Genomic DNA, 9,405 nt, shown 5'->3' on the forward strand with positions numbered 1-9,405 from the left:
GGGGGGGGGGGTAGGTGGGGGTGCAGGAACCACCAAGTGGGTTGTGAATAGTGTTGCCATACATCCAGGATTTCCGGAATACTGCAGTTGGCAGCAGTGCCTGGGTGGAAATCGTGAAAAAATGTCCAGGAAAATCCAGGCATATGGCAGTGCCATTTTTCCATAAAAATACGGTAGCTTTAAAATGGCATTTTGCAATGCAGAACTTAAAAACCCTAGTCTAAGGAACAGTGCTTGCGATGGATTTAGGAGGCATATTTGGAAGCCAAACTACAAGCCTGAAATGTGTCTTTGTGTGGAAAAATAGTTTCTGTAACTAGGAAGTCTGTTTTTCTTTAATCTGCAATAATTAATCCTAGGGAAAGGTTTTTAAGGGAGTTTGACAGAGAGTTTACTTATACTATAAAGAATATTCATTTTATTTATTTATTTTATTTTAAGATTTCCCATGGTCACCATGCTAACATTGGATGAGACATCTGAACTTCATCATGAACTTCAACTCATTTCAACTCATATTTTGTATTTTTCATGTGAAACTGGATGCTTTTAATATCGGTATCTCTTGATGGTTTTTATTTGAGCAGGCTTGAAATTATTATTGTTATTTATTAAATTTGTATACTGCTCTTCGTCAGGAGATCACAGGGCAGTTCACAACATAAAAAAACAAAATGAGAGCATAAATTATGTAATAAAACAAACAAACCAATACACCACTCTCACGAATACATTGTAAGGCCATAGAATTTTAATCAGCCAAAGGCCGGGTTATAGAGAAACATTTTTGCCTGGCGCCTAAAGATAAGCAGTGAAGGTGCCAGACAAGCATTCCACAAATGGGAAGCCACCACAGAAAAGGCCCATTTTTGCTTTGTGGCCCTCTAGGCCTCTCCTGGAGGGGGCCCATGAAGAAGGGCCTCAGATGATGATCACAGGGTCCAGGTTGGTTCATACGGGGAGAGGCAGTCTTTGAGGTATTGCGGTCCCAAGGCATTTAAGGCTTTATAGGTCAAAACCAGCGCTTTGAATTGGGCTTGGAAACTAATTGGCAGACAGTGCAGTCGGGGTACGATCGGTGTAATATGCTCCAACTGTCTTGCTCCGGTGAGCAATCTGGCCACTGAATTCTGTACCGATTGAAGTTTCTAAACCGTCTTCAGAGGCCGCCCTACATATAACACATTGCAGTAATCTAACCTAGAAGTTACAAGAGCACACGCAACAGAAGTGAGGGGTGCAGCTAGGCCGCCAGCCGAAGCTGATGGAAGGCACTCTTTACTGCTGAGGACACAGCAAAGGATCCAGATGTTCCCACAAGCTACATACCTGCTGCCTGCCCTTGCTCCCCCCCCCCAAGCAGCTCCCCACAAAGGGGCACCCCTCTGGTCAGCCCAGATCTCGATACTTCTCTCACTCCCAGATGGATTCTCAATCAGTCATTCAGTGGGGCAGGCTTTCCTCTGCCAGCCAAAGATGCAAAAAGGCTGGCTTCCTCAAGTGGAGGAGGAATTCCTGGCCGGATGAACAGCTCACTTCCCCCTCCGATGATCTCTGGCTGCTGCTACCTCTGAGAGCAAAATGTCAGTTCTTTGCAGAAGCTGCCAACCCTCAAATTCCAAATAACGCCACATGTTAACTATCATATGCTCTCATTTAAAAAACAACAACACTGCATGTCAATTATCAAATACTGTTAAATATCAGATATCAAACACTGAATTAAAATATAATTGGACGTCAAACACAAAACATTTGACGTTTTCCCCACAACTTACATCCATGTCAGAAAAAGTGCCATCTGCTTAATTGTTGTCTTTCTGACTTGTCAGTCATATTGATTTATATGCCACTAGCCGGGTTGCAAAGCCTAAGCAAATTAAAAATTAATATAGTATGGGTGCCATGTGCTAAAAACTAAGTAGTGGATTTTTCTGAAAAAGAGAAAAAAGCAACATTTTCATTTTGTTCCAGCTTTCTAAAGTAAGTGTATTAACTGTTTTTACTATTGTTCTAGTCAGCATAACTGGCAGGGCCTGGAGGAGTGTGTGGCAGAGGCCACAGGGCCAGAGTCCGATACAGGGAAAGGGGGCAGCAATTTATGGGGTTTTGCGCCTCCTGCGAGGCAGGAGCCAGGGCTAGAAGGACAGAATGAGCCAGGGGTGGAGGAACAGAGGGTGCCTGAAGCAGGGTGGTAGAATCCCCTCTATCCCCTTCCCAGCTGTTCCCCAGGGTCAGGAGGGGCTTGAAGAGACGGGCATAGTGGCAACTTAGGTGTAGGAGAAGTGACAGGTTGCTTCTGCAAGCTTCATCAGGTGAGGGTACTTAAATTCAGGTGGGGGCATGGTCGCACTGTTGCTCCAATAAAATGGCTCCGCTTTTCCGGGGGGGGCTGTGTTGTGGGCGGCAACCTGGGACCTCCCAGTGACCCGGCTGTGGGCAGAGGGATGCTGCCCATGTCATTAGGACTCCAAGCCATCGTGCCACGCCCCCTGGCTGACCAATCGAGTTAGCCAGGGGGTGTGGCCATATGGCGTTTAAATTGCAGTGCGGCTGGGGAGGGCAGCCTCCATTCGTTTCCTCCATCGGATCTCCCAGCGCACCCACCCTCTTTTCTTGTGTTGTTTGACCATGGCCTTGCTATGACTAATGTTGGTCACCTGGTTGTTGGGGCCGGGTAGGAATTTTTCCATTTGGCAAATTGGCACCAGCCATTTGGTTTTCGCCTACCTAGTAGCAATCATCACAACTTTGTAAGGTTAGGCACTGGGTAAGCCTTGTCATCTCCTGCCTACCTAGCAGTTCGAAAGCACGTCAAAGTGCAAGTAGATAAATAGGTACCACTCCGGTGGGAAGGTAAACGGCATTTCTGTGTGCTGCTCTGGTTCTCCAGAAGCGGCTTAGTCATGCTGGTCACATGATCCGGAAGCTGTACGCCGGCTCCCTCGGCCAATAAAGCAAGATGAGCGCCACAACCCTAGAGTCGGTCACGACTTGACCTAATGGTCAGGGGTCCCTTTACCTTTACTTAAGCCTTGTCATGGGAGGGGCAGTTGTTGTCTCTGGCCTGCCCCTCCAAGTTTAGGGTATCCTATTAAAGGGATTCAGGGGTATGATTCCTGTCCGAAGCCTGGGCGTGGTATAGGGCCATGCCACAACCCCATCAGTGACCCTGGGGGTACTCAATTGATGTATATCATAGGGCTCCCCCTATCGGTGGTTGACCCTTACGGGACTCCTGCAGACAGGCAGGAGTCAGGATATAGTATTGCTTCACGCAATTGCCTAAGTGAAACCACTCACATCTGTAACCAATACAGTTGTGGCCGAATTTATCCCATTAACCCAACATGTTTGTGTCTGTGAGTTTATTTCTGAGGGAACTGAGGGGCCTGGGGCCTCGTCATGCAATCAAGCTCAGAGCACATGCCTGAGGAGAGGATGCCAGCTGCTTAGTCCCCAGAAGCTTGTGTGCGTGTGTGATTTGCCAAAAAATAATTAAACTATTTCCTCCTTGAACTAGGTGTCCTCAATTCAACCACATGGCCTGATCAATTCAGGGAAACACCACTGTGAATACTAGATTCTACAAATGCACTGACACAACCAGGTGTAAAACAGCAACAACCAAAATCTTCTACTGTGTGGCAGAGTGGGAAACTCCAACTCCCAACAGCCTTAGCATGGCCAAAAGTCAGGTATGATGGGAATTGTAGTCTAACAACTCAGGGTGAGGAGCTGTACATTGGCTACTCCTGGCTTACAGTTCAAATGTTCCTAACAAAAGCTACAGGACATGGGGTGGAGGAGTAACCCAAAATTATATCACAAAATCCATCCAGAGATTTAAACTCATAAAAGAAATATCTGAGGATGTGGACATTCTTTTTATTCATTCTGAGCAAAAACACTTGTATCATTGCTGGCAGCAAAGAAATGGTATACTACTACCTAAGCGAATCAAGTCTTTTCTGCTCAAAGACTGTCTCGGAGGACAAGATGTAACTAAAAGACTAGATGGAATCAGACTGAGACCAGAAGTTGATGCTTAACAGGATTTCCTGTTAATAGAAAATTCTATTTAATATTATTGATGTGGGCGTTACGGCGCTCCACAGCATGTCACCTTCTTGGAGAGCCCTGTAATTCCTTTAGTAAGACAACTGTAAAGAACTCTGCCTCTCCTTTGATAACTGACCCAGAGGGTATTTTACGGAGTTCAAAGAGATGGAAAAGATATGAATTTCCCCCCTTAAAGGAAGACTCCCTGTGGAACAAGATACAGAAAATATATATACTGTTTTCCTTTTCTTTTTTTTAAAGGCTCAGTGATCAATTCCATGCTGCTTCCAAAAACCTATTTGAAAAGAATTTCAAGTTTATGATATAAAGCATTCAAAAAAGGGGAAGCGAATTAATTGCATTGTCAGTCCTACTTACTCACTTGCTCACACTTATTTCCCCCAGAAGATGCCTGATTATTATTTTTTTCAAAGCTTAGACTTGCACATATCAAACATCTTTCAGAGGAATCCTAAACTCAAATTATGCTGGCTGGGAGAGCTATGGCATTTGGTGGAAGCCACACTATGCTGGCAGAGGACTAGATATGTCATGGCATGACAGATGAGCTGACAGAATTGTCCAAATGTGCCCATGGAACATTCTGCCAGTCATAGGAGCCAACTCCTAGGGGCCGAGGTCCCTTCGGGCCCCCCAGTAAAATATTTGAGGGGGCCAGGCTGTCCCAAAGTTGATGGGCATTGCCATTCAAAGGATGTGCATGCACCACATCATGTGATTGATTGTGCGGAGCAGGATTTAACCCCCCTCCCAATTTTATTCAAGTTGGCACCCCTGCCATTTGTGCCAACTTCCTATATTCACCCATATCCTATATTCACCGGGGCAAACAGTGCCAGGAGCATGGCAAAGCTGCTCCTGCCCCATACATAGTCCCCCGTCCTCTCCCCCCCAGGCCAGGAAGAGAGAGATTGAGGAAGGAAGGGGAAAGGCCAGGAGTGCAGCACAGCTCCCCCCCCCCCCGCCCCCAGTATGCGGCCAGGAGCAGCGAGGAATGGAGCAGCTTGTCTTCAGGTATTTTTTCTCTCCCCCCCCCCCCCATTATAAAGTTGCGGCTTATAGGCTTATATTCAGATGTGGCTTATATTTGGGCCAATACGGTAACTATCTTGGACCTGATCCTCACCAACAGGGAAGAACTAGTCAATGAGGTGGAAGTAGTGGGAACCCTGGGAGGAAGTGACCACATCTTCTTGGGATTCACTATACAGAAGCAAGGGGAAAGTGAGTGCCATCTGGACTTTTAAAAAGTTGATTTCAAACAGCTTAAAGAACTACAGAGTGAGATCCCATGGAGTTCGTGGTGGGTGGTTCTTAAATTGTAAACAATTCCAACTAGAAAGAAAAGTAAGAGGCATCTGCTTTTGAGTGACTGCTCAACACCTACTTTAAATCTGTCTTCATCCGAAAGGAAAGCAGTGCCCAACCTGGTGATATTAGGATAAATGATGCAGAGAAGGAGTTGTAGCACAAGGAGAGGCATTTCTAGGCTCCCTTGCACCCAGGCTGCTCTACTGGATGCTCTGCCACTCAGAGCCAGAGTGGAGAGGCATGATTTTGGTTCTCCCCCTGGGCCTGCGCCCTTGGTGGGTATCAACCTGGCTAACCCCTAGCTATGTCCCTGTGCCCAAGATAGATGGTAAGGGAATGCCTGGCTACTTCGAAAGAATTCAGATCTCCAGGGCCTAATGAACTGCATCCAAGGGTACTAAAGGAGCTTGCAGATGTAACCTCAGAGCCTCTTTCTATAACCTTTGACAATTCTTGGAGAGCAGGTGAGGGCTACCGTCAGCACTTACATCTTGAAAACATAGAATTGCCAGATAGAATTGCTTTGGCCACCTAAATAATCATGCAAAACAGGCTTAAATATGCTGGCCTTTTATGTAACATGAGCATATTAGTAAATAGATTTACTGGACCTATCCTTTTGAGTGGAGACTTGAGTGCACACTTGTTCCACTTTAAATGACAGGAAATAGTTTGGTCTAACATTGCCTCTTCATGACAAAAGGAAACCTCATTTCTTTACTTTTGTTTTCACCCACTTCAGGCTATTTCCTACAGTGAGCATTGGAAACTGATGTAAGAGGTGCCAAGGGGTTGTCATTAACAGGAAGATCATGAACAGAGATTCAATATTTGCCCTTTCTAAAAGGTTTCAGAGCCACTGTACTAATGGCATCCCCACAGAGTGGAAATGTGAACATATATGTCCATGCCAGTTTTAAATGCAGGCTATGCCAGTGGCACAATAAATCAACTGCTTTGGTAGCTCTTTTGTGCTGCTCTGGAACACAGGTGATCGCCTGTTTTATTTCCTAGCTGCAGATAAAACATCTCACCACTGAGTCTGTGCTTGCAGCTTTTACTCCTATGTGAAGCTAATACAACTATGTAGTCCATGCTCACCCCATACAAGCAATATAAAAAGGTAAAAGGACTCCTGACAGTTAAGTCCAGTCGCAAACGACTCTGGGGTTGCGGTGTTCATCTCGCTTTACAGGCCGAGGGAGCCAGCATTTGTCCGCTCTGCAGACAGTTTTTCCGGGTCATGTGGCCAGCATGACTAAGCCGCTTCTGGCGCAATGGAACACCGACACCAGAGCAGTGCATGGAAACACCGTTTACCTTCCTGCCAGAGCGGTATCTATTAATCTACTTGTACTTTTTGGGGTGCTTTCAAACTGCTAGGTTGGCGGGAGCTGGGACCGAGCAACGGAAGCTCACCCCATTGCAGGGATTCGAATCACCGACCTTTTGATCAGCAAGCCCAAGGCTCAGTGGTTTAGACCACAGCGCCACCTGCATCCCATACATGCAATATAAGGTAAAAGGTAAAGGTACCCCTGCCCGTACGGGCCAGTCTTGACAAACTCTGGGGTTGTACGCTCATCTCACTCTATAGGCCGGCGGCCAGCGCTGTCCGCAGACACTTCCGGGTCACGTGGCCAGCGTGACAAAGCTGCTCTGGCGAGCCAGAGCCGCACACGGAAATGCTGTTTACCTTCCCGCTAGTAAGCGGTCCCTATTTATCTACTTGCACCCGGGGGTGCTTTCGAACTGCTAGGTTGGCAGGCGCTGGGACCGAGCAATGGGAGCGCACCCCGCCGCGGGGATTCGAACCGCCGACCATGCAATCGGCAAGTCCTAGGCGCTGAGGTTTTACCAACAGCGCCACCCGCGTCCCTACATGCAATATAAATACATACAAAAAGCAGGCATTATACCCAGCATGGGCTTTTTTCTGTTAAAATTGTTAAAATATGAGGGAGTTGGCAAAAAGTTAGTTAGAACATTAAGAGGGTCATAGAATCATAGAACTGAGGCATTGGAAGGGATCGCAAGGGTCCTCTAGTTTGACCTTTGCAATGTAGGAATCACAGTTAAAGAATCACTGACAGATGAACATCCAAACTGTGTTTGAAAGCCTCCAATGAAGGAGAGTCCACCACTTTCTGAGGTGGCCCCTCCCACTGTCGAACAGCTATTACTGCCGGAAAGTTCTTCCTAATGTTTAGTCGAAAGTGCCTTTCTTTTAATTTGAGGAGGGGGTGGCCATTGGCAAACAGAGTGAGCACATGCCAGGGACACAGCCCTGGTGACCAGCAAGTGGACTGAGGGGTCATGCCAAAGGCAACTGTTTAGGACCATGGACTAAAAAACGCCTTGGCTGTGCTGGGCCACTAGGGTTCACCTGACAACTTCATTCATATTTCACAAAATTTATGCACTACTTGATCGTAAAGACAAACAAAATGGTTTGCAAAACAGTGAAATCAAGAAAAAGTCACAGCCTTACGTTAAAACATACAAAAGTAAAAATACTCAAAAGAGTTTACAATTACCTCAACTTCCTAAGCATCTGGCTGGGCTTGTCTAAATGAGAATGTTTTCAGCAGGTACCGAAAAGAGTACAGGTTTTGACCGATAAAGACTTAAACAGCTCAGGACCACAATACCTCCAGAACTACCTCTTTCCATGTAAACCTTCCCAGACCCTGAGATCACCTTCTGAGGCCCTTCTTCGTGTTCCCCTTCTCGAGAGGTCTGGAGGGTGGCAACATGAGAACGGGCCTTCTCTGCAGTGGCTCCCCGTCTGTGGAATGCTCTCCTCAGGAAATTTCACCTGGCACCTTCATTATACATCTGTAGGCACCAGCCAAAAATGTTCTGTTTTAACCAGGCCTTTGGTTGATCCGATTTAGATCCTATGCCCTTTGTGTGTATTTTTTGTGGGGGTGCCTTGGGTTTTGGGTTGTTTTTATTTTTATGATGTATTTTGTGGTTTTATATCTTGATTTATATCTAATAATAATAATAATAATAATAATAATAATAATACAAAAAGGTGCCTGCTTGATCTCAATAGACAGGCAGTTCCAAAGTGTAGGCACTGGCACGCTAAAAAATTGAGTTCTTACAAATGTGGAACTGGTATCATGTGGCACCTGTAGTAGTGTCAATTCCACAGATTGAAGCGGTTGAGTGGGCTGATGTGAGGTATGGTAATGGGAACATTCTTGTATATAATAGCGCATCCACCACCACCACCACCACTCTGTGGTTATCTAGGGGTATAAGTCACAGGGACTCCACGTGGACTGCATCTTCAGAATCCCGAAAGCCTGCTTATCACTATCATGGTGGCCCAGTATAGTCTATTGTACTGTGTCATGGGCCTCGAATATTTGTGGGTGATGGAGTTAAAATGGTTTCAGTGGGTATCCATAGTCATGTGTTTTTTCCCCTAACAGAAGGAGGGGAATCCTTGCTCTGTGAGGCGGTATGGGTCTCAAATGTGGATGTTGCAACAGGTGGGCATCTCAGGTGGGGAAGGTCTGGATGCTTGAAGCATTCCAAACCTCTCTCCACAGGGCCAGTCCTCTGTAAGGTGGTGTTATGTACTGAGCTTGGATCCTAGAATAGGCAGGTAGGATCCTAGAACGCAGCAACCTGAATGCAGCCTGCAGGAGTCACCCAATCAGGCCCCAGGAGGAAATGAATCAGCCTATTACTAGAACAATAGGCAGGTAGGATCCTAGAATGCAGCAACTGATTGGCCTGCAGGAGCAGCCCAGTCAGGCTCCAGGAGGGGAGCAGAATCAGCCAATCATGCGGGACCCATTGTGTAAATAATGTATATAAAGCCAGAGGTTTTGGGGAAAATTCATTCACTGTTTTCTACAAGCTGCAATAAAGAGCATGAAATCACTACTCAACTCTGAGTATATTTCAGGGTGAATTTTACCTTATAATATGGAGTACTTTTCTTCCTGCCCAACAAAGAAGGAGAGATACTCTAGCACTCATGCTTCAGCT

This window comes from Podarcis liolepis (genome assembly GCF_965112155.1).
Source record: "Podarcis liolepis genome assembly, chromosome: 12".
Classification (NCBI taxonomy): Eukaryota; Metazoa; Chordata; class Lepidosauria; order Squamata; family Lacertidae; genus Podarcis; species Podarcis liolepis.